Source organism: Leopardus geoffroyi, chromosome D3 (genome assembly GCF_018350155.1).
Source record: "Leopardus geoffroyi isolate Oge1 chromosome D3, O.geoffroyi_Oge1_pat1.0, whole genome shotgun sequence".
Classification (NCBI taxonomy): Eukaryota; Metazoa; Chordata; class Mammalia; order Carnivora; family Felidae; genus Leopardus; species Leopardus geoffroyi.
In genome coordinates, this window is record NC_059339.1 from 62355606 (window position 1) to 62371200 (window position 15595).

Consider the following 15595-nt stretch of genomic DNA (forward strand, 5'->3'; position numbering starts at 1 on the left):
GATAGAGAATTTCTTTTTTTTACCCCATTAGGAGCATAAGATTCAAAATTAGTTCATTTCTGATCCGACCCTTGTGAGGGCATCATATTATTGAAGTTTCCTTTCAATACCCTTAGTCATAAGGTTCCCAGATGAGTGAGTTTTCCTCCACTCTGGGCATAAATAGATTAAAGCGATCTGTTCAGGTGAGGAAGCAGAGATCAAGGAGACTTTCTAAAACTTTTCATTTCATTTGGCATAATCATTGGTATACAAAGGCATCCCTCTAACATGAGTGGAAGATCAGTTGAAGTTCCTTTTCCAGAAGATGGGAAAGGATGGGTGGATCTGAAGAAAACCAACTACACGGTTTCTTGTGTACTAAGTGCAGTTGTTACAAACAGCCTTTTATTTCAAATGATTAGCCAGGTTGGTGTATCCCCAAGACTAAATCTGGATAGAGATATTGTACATTATGAATGTTTAGCCATGTGCTTATTATTTCTAACATATTATAAAAACAACAATACAAACATTAAAAAGGAAGACAAGAGAAGAAATGTACCACCAATTTTTACCTTTTTCACGACTAAGTAAAAATTATGGCATTATCAACCAACATGACATTTTTGAGCACTAGCATCACCCAGGACACTCTGAGAGAAGACAACACTCCTGCCCTCCCTAATGAAAAGATAAAAATTAAACACACACAGGACGCCTGGGTGGCTCAGTCAGTTAAGCGTCTGACTCTGAATTTAGGCTCAGTCATAATCTCACAGTTTGTGGGTTTCAGCCCTACATGGGGCTCTGTGCTGGCAGTGTGGAGTCTGCTTGGGATTCTCTCTCTCTCCCTCTCTCTCTGCCCCGCCCCTGCCCCGCTCTCTCTCTCCCTCTCTCTCTGCCCTCTCTCTCATGCACTCCCTCGCTCTCTCACTCTCTCCCAAAGTACATAAATAAAACTTTAAAAAAATTGAACACACACCAAAACTATAAAAATTTAAGAATGTTCTGAATGAATGAAAAATAAATAGGGTACATGTGTGAAGGCAAGGGTGTATGGGAATTCTCTGTACCTTCCACTCAATTTTGCTATGAACCTAAAAGTGCTCTAAAAAAACAGTCTATTTAATTGGTAAAGAGACAGGTGATACATACATACGTACGTACATATATACATACATAGAGAAGGTCATCTAGAATGACTTGTCAAAAATAGGCAGAGTCATAGAAAGCTTCTTAGAAGAGGTAGACCTTGATTTGGAACTTGAGAGGGAGTAGAAGTGGGATAAACTTAGTGAAAGCAGAGAAAAGCAATGAGCACAACTAGGAGCCCAAAAGGTTTCGACTTCACAGAAACTATCCTCATTATATCAAAAGGAACATGCTGGAAAGTATTTGCAAATAAATCTGAAGAGTGGAATAGATAGAAGGTAAGATCCTTGTTTTAAAGTTATAACATCTATCATTCTTACTAATTTATGCTATAACATGCCTATTCAATAGGGTCAAAACACAGAACTAATTAATGATGAGGTTGAAGCTCTTAGAGTCAAGGCATATTATTCCAGAAAATTTGGTAGTGGCCTTACACAATGTTCACCTTTGACACTAGTACCCAGGCCAACCTAAGAAATCTCTGGCATGATAGTGTTGGAAATATTCAACGATCCAACTTCTATTCAGCCAGACTAAGAAAACAAGGTGGTTTCTCAGGGAAAAATAAAATAAAATCCTGAATCCCGCAGAAATTTTTCTCAGAGGAAGGAGTTCAAGGGGAGAAGTGCCAAGAGCAACTGAAACAAACAGAAATAAATAAATAAATAAATACCCTCATGTAATGGTAATTTGAAGGGTAGGAGGGAGGTGTGTGAATTTAATTATGATAACACCAGTTTGTCAGGAGAGCTAAACTCAACAAGAAAGTCCTTAATCATTAACACTGTCATCCCAGAAAAGTGCCTTCTCTCAACTGCCGGTTTGATAGATTCTGGATGACAAAGGGAGCCTGCAGACAAGAACCTGTCAATCCTGCTGCACAGAATACCAGAGAACCCCGTGTGTGTGTGTGTGTGTGTGTGTGTGTGTGTGTGTGTGTGATGTGGTGTGGTGTGTTTTCAGGGTGTGTATTTCTTTCCCCTTTTGCTTCTCACCCTTTGTCCTTGAAAATTCTTCCCTCATGTTCTGTAAAACAAATTGGCAATGCCTACTTTGCTCCCTTGCACTTCTTCCTCCCAGTACCTTCTGCTTACTTTTCTCCCTGAAGGTTTTACTCAGCTTCACCGTCTGCTTCCAAAGGGGACCATGTTATTGAAAACCATTCTCAAGCCACAGTGTCTTTCCAGTATGCCCCTCCACCCCCACCTCCATCTAATCTCAGAAGAGAAGCTTCTAAACCAGTTGCATAGGTTAAGAGGTAGTTAGAGGCCACCCCCTGGCCCAGACACCCACAGCCGGGACCCGTGCCGATGAAGAGGTCAGACTTTAATTGGTCTCTTGTTGACTACTGCCACTTCTCCCCTCTTCACCAGCCAAGGAACATGGCAGGTAGTTCACCAAGACACACACAGTCGTTCACCTCTGCAGGCTTGCAATCCACTCCTCTAAATCGACAGCCTTTTGTTGTTCCCTCCTCACTTCTCCCAGCACACAGTCTTTAAAAATAACCTACTGATTTAGCATTTAAATTGGGAACATTTATACTAATACTAGAGCTAAGTTATCTAGATGGGGTGGTAATTCTGGAGAGGGAACTGTGGGCAAATATTGAAAGATCACAAGTCCCAAAAGAGGTGAAAAATAGTTCTATTTCACCCAAGAGGGTGTTAGTTAGAACAATGACATGAGATTGAAGGAAGGTAAATATATGCTCTACTGCAAGGGAAGAGCTCCTAACCAAGAGTCAATGAGACAGCAGGATGGCTTCTGTGGGAAATGGTAAGAACTGCAGCAGCAGGGTCACTGAAGATGAACCCCCAAAGTGCCGGAAATAAACTCAAAGTAACATTCTATTCAAAGGGCTCAATTTGGTCAGCGCCCAATCTGGTCAGCACGTGGTAATAGCAGATTTCCCCATTTGGACATCTGTCATTCTCAGACTTTGAGCAGGGGGAAATCTGCTATTCATTTTTTGTACATTTTTTGGTGCCAATTTTAAATACAGTTTTATTTAAGACATTGCATTTTCCACTTATAATAATATAGTGCTTATAAAGAATGTCCAAGATGAAGAATCCCTGAAACTTGTGAGGGGTAAAATCTGGCTTGCTGCCATCTTCTAAAAATACATTTCTATGATAGTCTTCATTTATTTTATAATCACAGGTCTCTGCTGGGTCTTTGCTTTATTTTAATTCATCAGACAATGAAGTTAAACAGATCTTGTTTTGTACCATCTTTTGTATGACATGTACTCCCTTTTGTATTGTTAAAAATTTAGGGGCGCCTAGGTGGCTCAGTTGGTTGAGCATCGACTTTGGTTCAGGTCATGATCTTACAGTTCATGGGTTTGAGTCCCACATCGGGTTCTGTGCTGACAGCTCAGAGCCTGGAGCCTGCTTTGGATCCTGTGTCTCCCTCTCTCTCTGCCCCTCCCCCACTTGATCGCTTGCGCACACGTGCTCTCTCTCTCTCTCAAAAATAAGTAAACATTAATTTTTTTTAAAAAAATGTCTAGATATATTGGATCAGAGGAAATTTATGGTTGCTTTCTATTCCAAGCTTTTTTTAAAAATTAATCTCTACACCCAAAATGGGGCTTGAACTCAAGACCCTAAGATCAAGAGTTGCATGCTATCAACTTGAACTAGCCAGGCAACCCACTATTGTAAGCTTCTATGATTCTTTGGCTTGAAGCAGAGAGGGAGAACTTGACAATGCTTTTTAAAAGGTGTATGCTTCATTCTTAGAAATCCCTTTTGGTGATCACAGTTCCTATAGATTACCATTGAACAATCAGGAATGTTCGTATGTCAATATCTGGTTCTATAAATAACGTTTTCTGTAAATTTTCTGAATTAAAAAGATAATTATCATCTTCAGTTGAGTGTCCTTGCCTTCTTCCAAGAAGGATATGATAGGCTTTTCAGTGGTGGGTGTGGATTTCTCAGTCTCCTCTCTCATATCCCTCTGCAGATTATTTGCTCTTGTCAAACAAGCTACTGTCGTTGTTGTTGTTGTTGTTGTTGTTGTTCCTGAAATTGCCATACATCTTCACAGTATGCTGTTCCATTAGCTGGGGGAGCCCTTTCACGAATCTTCAGACACATCCAACTTCCCTTGAGCTTTTTCCCCTTGGACTACCACTATTAGCTACTCCTTCCTACACACAGTGGCTGTGTGCCTAACCCAGGGCATTTCACTCTGACTGATGTTATAGTTCATTGTTTGTACGGTTCTGTACTCTCACGGCCTGGAAGCTACTAGAGTTAATTATGACTATCCCTCATTTATCTTCTTTCCCCTAGACAACCTAGCTAAGGTGAACTCTAAGTGTTCATTAAATGCCCTGAATGAGTGAAATGATAGATGAAGTAACCATAGAAAGCAAAGATCCTTGATTATGAAAAACTACACTTGAATTCAAAAAGTTTAAACTGGTTTCCAACTTGTATCTGACATGGTTTAAAGTAAATTTAAATTAAAAAAAAGTCTTACCCTCCTACTCCTAATTACCTGATGTTCTTTACACTTTATCAAAAGGCAAGTGAAAGGAAATAAATTCTTTCTGCGGTTTCCTGGCCCTGCTTCTATACTCCACAGAAAGAATTAATAAACCAACATTATTCCCGGAACTGGGTTGATATAAATTGATGGTTCTAGTGCCCAAACCAAGATGTGGTGGTCGGATAAGACTCTGAGAGCATAAATTTTTGTTAAAAGAAGAAACTACATTAATTCTATCACCACATATAACAAACCTAAAATTTAAAAAAAAGAAACATAGAAAGGAGAAAATTACAACATTTCCTTTGTGGAGGTGAACATAGAGAAGGGAGGGAAAAACACATTTGTTCTTTTAAGTTATTTCTAAACCAAGTGAAAGAAATTAGACATAGGAATGAAGACACTTGCTAAAACAGAGAATATTGCATTGAGTTTGTTCTCACTGCAAAACTGTTTCTTCTATAAACTGCAGAAGGGCAGTATACCATTAAGCACAGGACCCAGGACACAAGAGCTGACAACTGCTAACATGAACAAATTACTTCATCCTGGTCAGGTACTGTGCTAAGCTCTTTACTTGCTTATAATATTTTATCCTTACAATAGCCCTCTGAACTGTGAATTGAGTACTGTTATTATCTCCATTTTTCAGATGAGGTTTAATAATATTAGGCTGCCCAAGATGATGGAGTTAGTAAGCAGTGAGACCAGGATTCAGATCCAGGTAGTGTGATTTCAAAGTCTTAACCACTTCCTATTCCTAGTATGCCTCAAGAATAGGAAATCTGGAATATAATCTGAATTCTATATTTGAGCTAGATTTTGAACATAGGCAGAATTTCAACAAACCCAGGCTGAGGATAAGATTTTTCAGTTTGAGAAACCAACATCAACTAAGATGTGGAAGTGAGAAAACAGGAGGTATCCCCAGGGATAAAAATGACCCAGTGAGAAAAGAGCACAATATCTATGGAGACAGTGGGGCCCGTAAAGTTAGGCCCTGGAGGCCAAATCTGATCTACCACATGTTTTTGTACAGCCAGTGGCTGAAGAATGGTTTTTACATTTGTAAGTGAATGAAAAAAAAAATTTTCAAATAACATTTCAGGATAAGTGAAAATGACATGAAATATATAAACTTTGAATAAAATTTCAGTGTCCATTAATAAAGTTTTAGTGGAACACAGTCATACTTATTCATTTTGTACTGTCTCCATTGTGCAAAGTTATCTGTAAGTAGCCACTTACAGAATTGAATGGTTACAGTATAGACTATGGGGCCTAAAAAGCCTAAATTATTTACTAACTTGCCTTTTACAGAAAAAAACTTACTTGCTCCTCATTTACAGAAGTAAGAGAGGAATGTTTAGAAGAGTATGTATATGACAGGCAGTCTTAAAAACAGGCTGATCAATCACATTTGAAAGGTACTGGATCCAAAATTCTTAAAGATTTTGAGACATAAAGTGAAATAATCAGGATCCTAAGTTTTTAAGATATAAGACATATTCAGATGTCTTCTGTAATGATCATTTTTGTAAGGTCACAAAGGGAAGCAGGACGGCAAGGCAACTGCGTCAGGAGCAGTAAAGCCATTCTGAGTCCTGGGGCTTCCAACTTCCAAGGAAAGCAGTTCATCTACACCAGGCCTCACCATGACCTCAGGCAAGCCACCAGCCCTGTGTGCTTATAGCATTCATTCCTCCAAGAGAAACTATTTGGTTGGATTAGTGCCTTATTCCATGAAGTACAGTGGTTAGCCTCCTGTTTATCTAGCCTGTCCATGGCTGCCCTTGACGGAGACCATTCCTTGTTCCAGACAAAAGCAAGTGAGTAGTTTCTGAGGTGCCCAGCAACTACACAAGAACTGTCCTTAACACCTGGTCCATTTTATCTACCACTTTAATCACTTATCTTTCCTGCAGCATTCTGTCTTTTACTGCAGTTACTTTTGTTCTTTTCCAAAAGAAGGAAGAAAGGGAGGAGGGAGGAAAGAGGACAGAGGGAAGAAAGGGGACAGAGGGAGGAAAGGGGACAGAGGGAGGGAGGGAGGAAGGAAGGAAGGAAGGAAACAGAAATGCTCTTGAGAGTATATCTCTCCATTAGTGATTGCAAGTCAGTCATTTATTCTCCTTTGAAGATCTTTATTTGTGTCGTACTTACTTTGAATATAATAGCAAAAGATTATCTATATAACTAGCTCGGCAAGTCCCAACAGCTCTCAAATCTGAATCCTTAAAAGGCTTTTTGTCCTCTCTTCTTAAGTATTTAAACTATTTGAAGATTTGAAGCCAAAATCCAGAGTTTTGCTGGAAACTGTATGGACACAGAGAACCTGAGTTCTAATCTTCACTCTGTTACTCATAGGCTGTAAGATCCTAAGGAAGCCAAAACCTTTTGGAGCTTCATATTGGTCAGATATGAAATATGAATACTAGTATTTCTGTGACATACTGCACAAATGGCTCAAGTGATCAAATGGGAAGATAACACATTTCAAGCTTCAGAAATTGTCAAACATAGAATACATATGAATAAAGGATACAAACATTAGTATGCACAATATACATCACAAGGGTACAGAACAATGAGTCATCATGCCAGGCCAGATTGATAAGGGGTTGCTTTGTGAATGATTTAAAATTTCATCAGGATCTTAAAGAAACAGGAAACATCTTAGGCCGGAACAACAGTATGGAAAAAAGCTCGAGGTATGTTTAGATGAGTAACTAGCATGGTGGGAGAAGACTAAGTACAAAGTCAAGGGAGATGAATGTGTAAGAGGTAAACTGAAGCCAAACTGTTAGAGCTGTTGAATGCCAGGGTTAGAAGTTTGGAGTTTTCAGGAGACAAAGAGAGATATTTTTAGACCAATGATTTGGGAATAGCATGCAGGATAGATGGGGAAGAGAATGCGGAACAGGGCCATTAAGAGGCTATTGCTCTCACCAATCTAGAAAGGAGATCAGGGCCTACTGAAGTTATGGCTGCATTGGCTACCATGAAGGATTTATCAAATGATGAGGATGCTACTGTTGTAAATGGTGAATTAATAAGTGGGAGCCAACCTAGAAGAAGAAATTAACTCACTTTCAGCCTCAGTTTTTGAAGGGAGGGCATTTGGGCTTGAAAAGATTCTAATATATCACACAGAAAAGGTTTGGGGGAAGGAATGAGCACGAAAGGGGCTTGGAGCCCCAGAGAAAGACAGGAGGCAAGCATTTCCCCAGACTTATGGATTGAATAGGTTCTCCTTAAAAAGCATGAGGGAGACTTAGACCAATATAGCCAGAAGGGAAGGCAGCTCCCTTGGGAGCCTGAGTAATGGAGAAATAAATGTAGAACTGTCATACTGTAGCCCTTGATGGTCTAAACCTGACCTTCTCCAGAGATGTCCAACATAAAGGAAAACCACAACTCAAGACAATGTTTTTGAACCAGGCAAATGGGGAACCAAATACCAAGGAGAGCTGATTTGTATTTAAATACAATATTTTTATTACTTTTCTAGAAATTTGACACCAATCCTCATTTTAAACTAGACAAAGCAGCATAAATTTTTTCTTTCAAAATGATTGACACTCAAAAGGTAATACCCTTTAAATTCCTCCAATTAAAGTAAATTTAATTTTAAGTTTAATTAAAGGAAACTTTAATTAGAAAGAAGATTAAATTTTAATTAAATTTCTCTAAAATCTTCATACCGGCCTTTACAGCTAATATTTCTGTCAGAAACCAAATCCCTTCTTAATATTCTTAAATTCTATTCTAGCATTTTCCTTCGTATTAAAACAGCATCTCACCAGCTGAACCTGCCACTGTGAAAATTATTCCCATCTTAAAATACTGGAAATGCAACTGAGGAACCAAAGTCTCCCTGGGCAGAGGAGGGAAAACAACAGATTCTATTATTGATGAGATTTTTATTTTCAATCTCTTCCCACTCCTTTCTGAGGCGATTAGGTACGGTGGGCCTGCTGTGAGCCAGTTGTACTGAGTCTACAGCATCAACAAATGTTTATGGAACACCTACTGTGTGTGTGGCCCTGCACTAAGTTTGCTGTCTAACAGGGAAACATTGTTAAAATACCAGCTCAGGCAGAGGTCCCAGTCCACAGAGCCTGGACCAACTTTGCCTCCTGGATTCTTCGGCTGCTTCCCTCTTCCTAGAGTCAGGAAGAGAAACATCATCTGACACCTGACTGGTACAGGAACTTTTCACTGCCCCACACTGCTCCACAGCTCACTAGCAGAGGAAGAGTCCCAGAATAAGAGAGAAAAAGTCAGATCCTAGACCTACACTGCTGCTAGACAGCTATATCATCTTTAAGGAAAACCTAAACTCTCCATTCTCACATTCCTCATCTATAGAATGGGGTAATAAAACCTGTCATGCCTAACTTTCCAAAGATGTCATAGGATCAAGTGAAATACCGTAGATAGAAAAAAAAAAAGCTTCTGAAAACCGCAAAGCGCTACATATTCCTACAGATAATCACCTCCTATTGTCACATTGCACATCCTCATTTCATTCCTCCCAGGAATGAATTCCTCCCAAGCCCTGCTCTCTTTTGATTCAAACCCAAGTTCAGTTCATATTTTATCTCCTCCTAAAGCCAGCACTGAACAAAGACCCCTGAAAAAAAAAAATTCTCTTGCTTGGATACTCATTTATATATGAACCCTGGCTTAGACTGCCTTATATTTAGAGATACTGATATATAGCAGAGCCCTCCCTTTTGACATACATGAAGCAAGCTTCAAGATCCCAAGCATTGGAGTGAAGTTAAAACAAAATGAGAATAAACAATTGCATTAAAAGAATGTTACCTTTAGTTTGAGTGACAGGAAGCAAATGTCCTCTTTGCAAGTTACTAGATTAAGTTTCCAATCACTGTGAACAGAGGGCTGTGCTGAGCTCTGTACCCACTACTACATGTTCAGTTAAACACCCCATTTTCTTGAGTAGCTCAAATGCTCAGGGGCCTAGGCCGCATGCTACAGAAAAACTTTAATTTTTCTGTTATCATCTCCTAACAGCCCATCTCCCTGGCATCTCAGGGTACCTTTTGGCCCTGGACGTGGAAAGCCTCTCCTAAATCTACTTACCTAGTCTTCAAAACTGTCACCAAACCCAAGATCTTCCAAGAAGCCTATCTAGACCCCCAGCCCTTCCTTCTGAATTCCTGGATCCCTAGGACTTGATAACACACGATGAAGCCTTTGATGCATGGCCTGGCTCCTTGCTGTACCCTGGGTCTCAGTCCTGTTCCTTCACCTGCCTGCAGTTTCCACAAGAACGATCTGTGTTTTATGCTGTAGCACCTGCAGTCCTTGGGCCACCGCTAAGCAGACATAGGAGGTAACCAGGAAACATTTATTCATTAACTGTTTTCAAGAAAGGAGTAGAAGTCCTATTCTAATTCATTAAGTGCAAGGTACACCAGAGACATAAAAATTCTCACAAAGCACGGAGACAATGATTATTCAAGAAGCAAGCAAAAGAGAGGGACAATAAGAAGTGGAAGATGGAATGGGAAGGTGTTTAAATCAGTGGGCTTGGCACAGGGTAAAGATGAGAATGTGGAGGCAGTTTTTCCCAGGGGGCTGAGAGGCCCCCAGCATAAGAAAGAAATCAAGGGGAGAGGACTCAGAGAAGACTGTGGTTCCATGGCCAACTCTGGGTCTAGGGTGATCCATTATTCAACTGTAAAATGGGTACAGGGTAATTCCCATGTTCCTACTTTGAGGGCTTTTGTGAGATCTAATTATTTATTGTTTGTAAAGGACTTTGAACTCTCCAGATGAAAGATACCATGAGCAGTTCAAAGGATGACTCTTATTAGCTGTAGTTAGACTCAAAGTGAGAGGAACGACATGACCATTTTCAGCACACCTGTCAGCTCAACCTTTTTTTTTTTTATCATTTGTAGGATTTTTGTGGCTAAATTAGAATTGCTCTTCATTACTTTTTCACTGGCAATTAAAAAAAGATCAAAATGGGACTTGTAACAAGGAGGCTGAATGCTAATTTTTGCTCTCTATAGAAAGGCAAAGTATACATCTCAGGAATCCTTTCCTATTACATTTACAGTCTGCAAGAATTTTAGGGGAAATGGGACTTTCCTCTTCTGTCTCAGAAAAACTAGGTCTAAAAGAACTGAGGTGAGAAGGTAAAACATCACGTTTAAGTGTTGATTTTCCTTCTTTATACTAGTTACTAAACTTCCCTACTGCCAAAAGACAGAACACCATTTTATTTTTTTTTTAAGTTGAACCTCTGAATAGAATCATCTTTCTCATTATCAAAAATGCTGCCAACAATGAATTCTAACATTTTCTCTTCTCCCCCTCCTACTTCTCCCATCTCCCCTTCCTTAAAGGGAAGGTGAGTTTCTCAAGGATCCAATGAGACTGAGGTATTATCATTTTCTTTTCCTGTTCTAGGATTTCTTTGGGGCCCCTTTTCCATCCAGGGCTACTGGCTACAGGTCATGTCCACCTCATGCTGAGGTCCCCATATGCCCCTGGTTTTCTTTCTTTCTTGCCTTTCCCTTGACCTTTTCACTTGCAGGAATACTTAACCGAGAATTAGTTTGCTCCAATCTTTTTTTTTTTTTCTTTCTAGCTTTATTCAGGTATACTTGACAAATAAAAATTATATACACTTACATAGATGTGACATTTTGATATATGCAAACATTGTGAAGTGTCACAATTAAGCTAATTAAAATATCCACCACCTCATATAGTTATGATTTTTGTGTGTGCATGGTGAGAACATCTCCTATCAACTGTCTTAGCAAATTTCAAATATATAATGCAGAATTCGTAGCTATAGTCATCACGCTGTACATTAGATCTCCAGAACTTATTCATCTAACATAACTTAACCTTTGTACACTTTGACCTATTATCTCCCAATATCCCAGCCCATTCTACTCTCTGTTTTTATGACTATGACTTTTTTAGATTCTACATATAAGTGAGACTATGCAATCACTGTCTTTCTGTGTCTGGCTTAGTTTGCTGAGCATAACATTCTCAAGATTTATCAATGTTTTCATAAATAGCAGGATTTCCTTCTTTTTCTAAGGCTGAATAATATTTCAGTGTGTGTGTATATGTGTGTTTGTGTGTGTTTCACATTTTCTTTATCCATTCATCCCTCAACAGACACTTAGGTTGTTTGTATATCATGGCCATTGTGAATAATGTTACAGTGAACATGGAAGTGCAGATGTCTCTTCAAGATACTGTCTTTATTTCCTCTGGATATATACCCAGAAGTGGGGTTGCAGGATCAAATGGTAGCTCTATTTTTTTTTTTGGTAGCTGTATTTTTAATTTTTTGAAAAACCTCTATACTATTGTCCTAAGATCCTGGAGAATTAGGGCTAACCATAGTCATTGTTCTTGTTTCTTTCCAGTAATTTCCCTTCCTCTCTCACATACGGAAGTCAATACACCAACATGGATATGCATGTTGGAGTCACTAATGGAGATTAGAAAAAGCTTCTCCATTTTAGATTAATCCTCAAAGATAACCTAAGAATCTAGATCTGTAAATAATTCTTGAAGATGACAAGTCTAACCTAAAACAAGGAGTTGAGAATGAGTTGACTGGAAAATAAACTTTTGAACTGAAATGCTTCCTGTTTCTCCTACCAAAGCTGGGAGATGGCAGGGTTTACATAACATTATGCCTCCACAACAGCATCTAACAACAAAAGATGGTGAAGTAACCCACCCACATGAGCTAGTACAGCAAAGATCCACTTTTCCCCAATCCAGGAGAGTTGTAGGATCCTGAACTGTGCTGTGGGTATATAAGAAACTTTCCTGCCCCCCCCCCCTTCAAAAGTCCGGTGTCCATATTCAGGGTATTCATAAGTATTCTCTAACGGGCTTTTCATCCCACAGCAATACTTGTGTACCACAGGACTACTCAATCTAAAATATCTTGAATGTGTGTTTAATGAGTCTACTCTTTTCATAAACTGTTTCTCCAAGAACACAAGTTTCTCTTTTCAATAATTTTTTCTCATCTTCTGTTGTTGCTGTTGTGGCTGGGGTATACATTGTATAATACAAAACCAAAGGCATTTATTTCAATAATTCCTTATGATATAATAATTCAACAGCAATGGCAACAACAATAAAAGAAACCTAAATATTCAGGAATAGGAGCAATGACATGGAACTTTTAAAGACTTCACAACATTCTTATTTCTTTACTCCCTATCCCAGAGTCCTTTTTCCATGATAATCTCTACCCTATATCTTCTACTTTGCACACACACAAAAAATACCCTCTCTGCTCTCATACCCTGTACACACATCAACATGGTACTTCTCAATAGTTTCATTTCCAAGACTGCTCATTATTTTCAAATGTCTTCAAGCTTCTTTTGTTCCATTACAAAACCCCATATTCATCTGACGTATCACCCATCACCAAACATTTGAATAAAAACATTAAAAATAATTATTCAACCCATTATATCAAGCATTGGGGTAGGAGACGGGCAACCTGTATTCTGATCCCAGCTTTGTAAGTAATTAGCTTTGTGACTCTGAGTAAATTCATTTACTCTAATTTCTTTATCAGTAACACAAGGAATATAACTGTCCTTCCTATTTTAGAAGGTTGTTATGAGATATAATTAAGAACTAAATATACACCTGAAGTCAAATGTTTATTACTGCCTATATCTTCATTACTATCTCTGTCTCTGGCATCCTCTCTGAGACCTCTCTCTGATGATCACCATCTCACCTATTTAAAATTCATCCTTTCATTCATTCAGCACATGTTTATCATATACCAACTATATGCCAGGCCTCAGGGGCTCACACACTCATGGGGAAGAGATCTTGGCAGAATTGCACCCCCATGTGAGAGGTGTCCAGTGTGCTGGGGGACACCTCGCCCAGGCTGTGAAAGCACAGAAAGACTTGAGACAGTCCATCTATGTATATATGGAGTGGACATGTGTCTTATTTTGCTTTTCCTTCTCAGCCACTCAGCATTCATTCCTCTTTCCTAACAGGATCTTCTTTGAGAAATCTACTCTTTCCCCAATGGGCCAAAAAGCAGACTCAACCTTATGCTAATTGTGTGTTCCTTCTCTGACACATGAAACTTGCTCAGAGACAGTAGAGATTTTAAATAGCAGGAATTCACTGATTATAGCCACTGTCCCTGACTCAGCTCTCCCTGCTAAGAGACTGTTTCAGTCATTACCATTTCTGCTCCTCCAGAGCTGGCTCAGTTCCTGTCTTCTTCCAAGCCTGGTCCTCAGCCTTCTCTGTGAGTTAGCTGCATCCTTCCATTAAATTTCATGTTTGCTTCAGTTAATCAGAGTTGTCTGAACAACAAGAAAAACCAAATTAAAAAAAAAAAAAAACTAACAATCATATGCCTATATGCTATACACAATATGTTTCTGTGAAAGTGTCTGAAACCTACAGGTCTACCTAAGGGCTCAATCCACATTCATTCATTCAAGCAACAAATATCCACTGAACATAAACTATGTGTCAGGCACTATGTCCATGTTCAGCTCACAGTAGGGCAGGGAGAAGAGTTAACAGGTAATTCGATGTATAACATGTAGCAAGAAAGCCAGCCCTCTTCTGAAGAGTGTGGAAGGCAGCCTGGAACTAAAAGGAACACTTTCTATGAAGAAGTCACATTTTACTTTAGACAGGAAAGGAGAAGGAGGCAGCTAGGTAGAGGCTGAAGAGATGGAGTTCCAGAGGGAGGGAACAGTATGTTCCCCTAGCAGAAGACCATGCACACAGCCACTGCCTCTCTGTTTCATAAGTCACCAGGGTGCAGGGTAAAGGGCTATAGAGAAGGAGCCAGGAAGCCGAGTGCTAACTCTGGTCCTACAGATAACTCACTGAGAACTTAACAAGGCACTTCCCTTTTTTTAACGCCTATTCCCTTGTCTGTGAAATGAGGGTAGAAGGATACATGATATGGAAAGTCTAATATTTTATCATTTTATGTTTATTTTTCATGTCTATAATAGATAAAGGAGGGGCATGAACTTCATCTGAAAGGACCACCCATCCTATCTTCTCACAGTCTTCTCTCTGTTGCTCTTACCACAGGATAAGACCAATGTGGTGCAGACAACTTTGGAAAGTAATAAAAGGGCACAAAGGCTCAGATGGACAGGGTGTAGAAGGCAGAAAGTTGCCAAAAATGCAACTAATATTTACTCCATCAAGAATTAACCCTACAGCACTTGTACCCCAATGTTTATAGCAGCACTCTCAACAATAGCCAAATTATGGAAAGAGCCTAAATGTCCATCCACTGATGAATGGATAAAGAAATTGTGGTTTATATACACAATGGAGTACGACATGGCAATGAGAAAGAATGAAATATGGCCCTTTGTGGCAACACGGATGGAACTGGAGAGTGTGATGCTAAGTGAAATAAGCCATACAGAGAAAGACAGATACCATATGGTTTCACTCTTATGTGGATCCTGAGAAACTTAACAGGAACCCATGGGGGAAGGGAAGGGAAAAAAAAAAAAAAAAAAAGAGGTTAGAGTGGGAGAGAGCCAAAGCATAAGAGACTCTTAAAAACTGAGAACAAACTGAGGGTTGATGGGGGGTGGGAGAGAGGGGAGGGTGGGTGATGGGTATTGAGGAGGGCACCTTTTGGGATGAGCACTGGGTGTTGTATGGAAACCAATTTGACAATAAATTTCATATATTAAAAAAAAAAAATATTAACCCTACAATGTATCCATTTTCCTCTTTGCTGCTATTTAAGACAGCACCTCTGTCAGGCAATGTTGACCACATTGTATTGTCTGTATGTATTTCTCCTTTCTTATTACTATTTTTAATTATGGAAAACAAATATAAGGCACTGTACAAAATTGTGAGAGTCGGTGATTCAGCATAAACGATGTGATCCCAC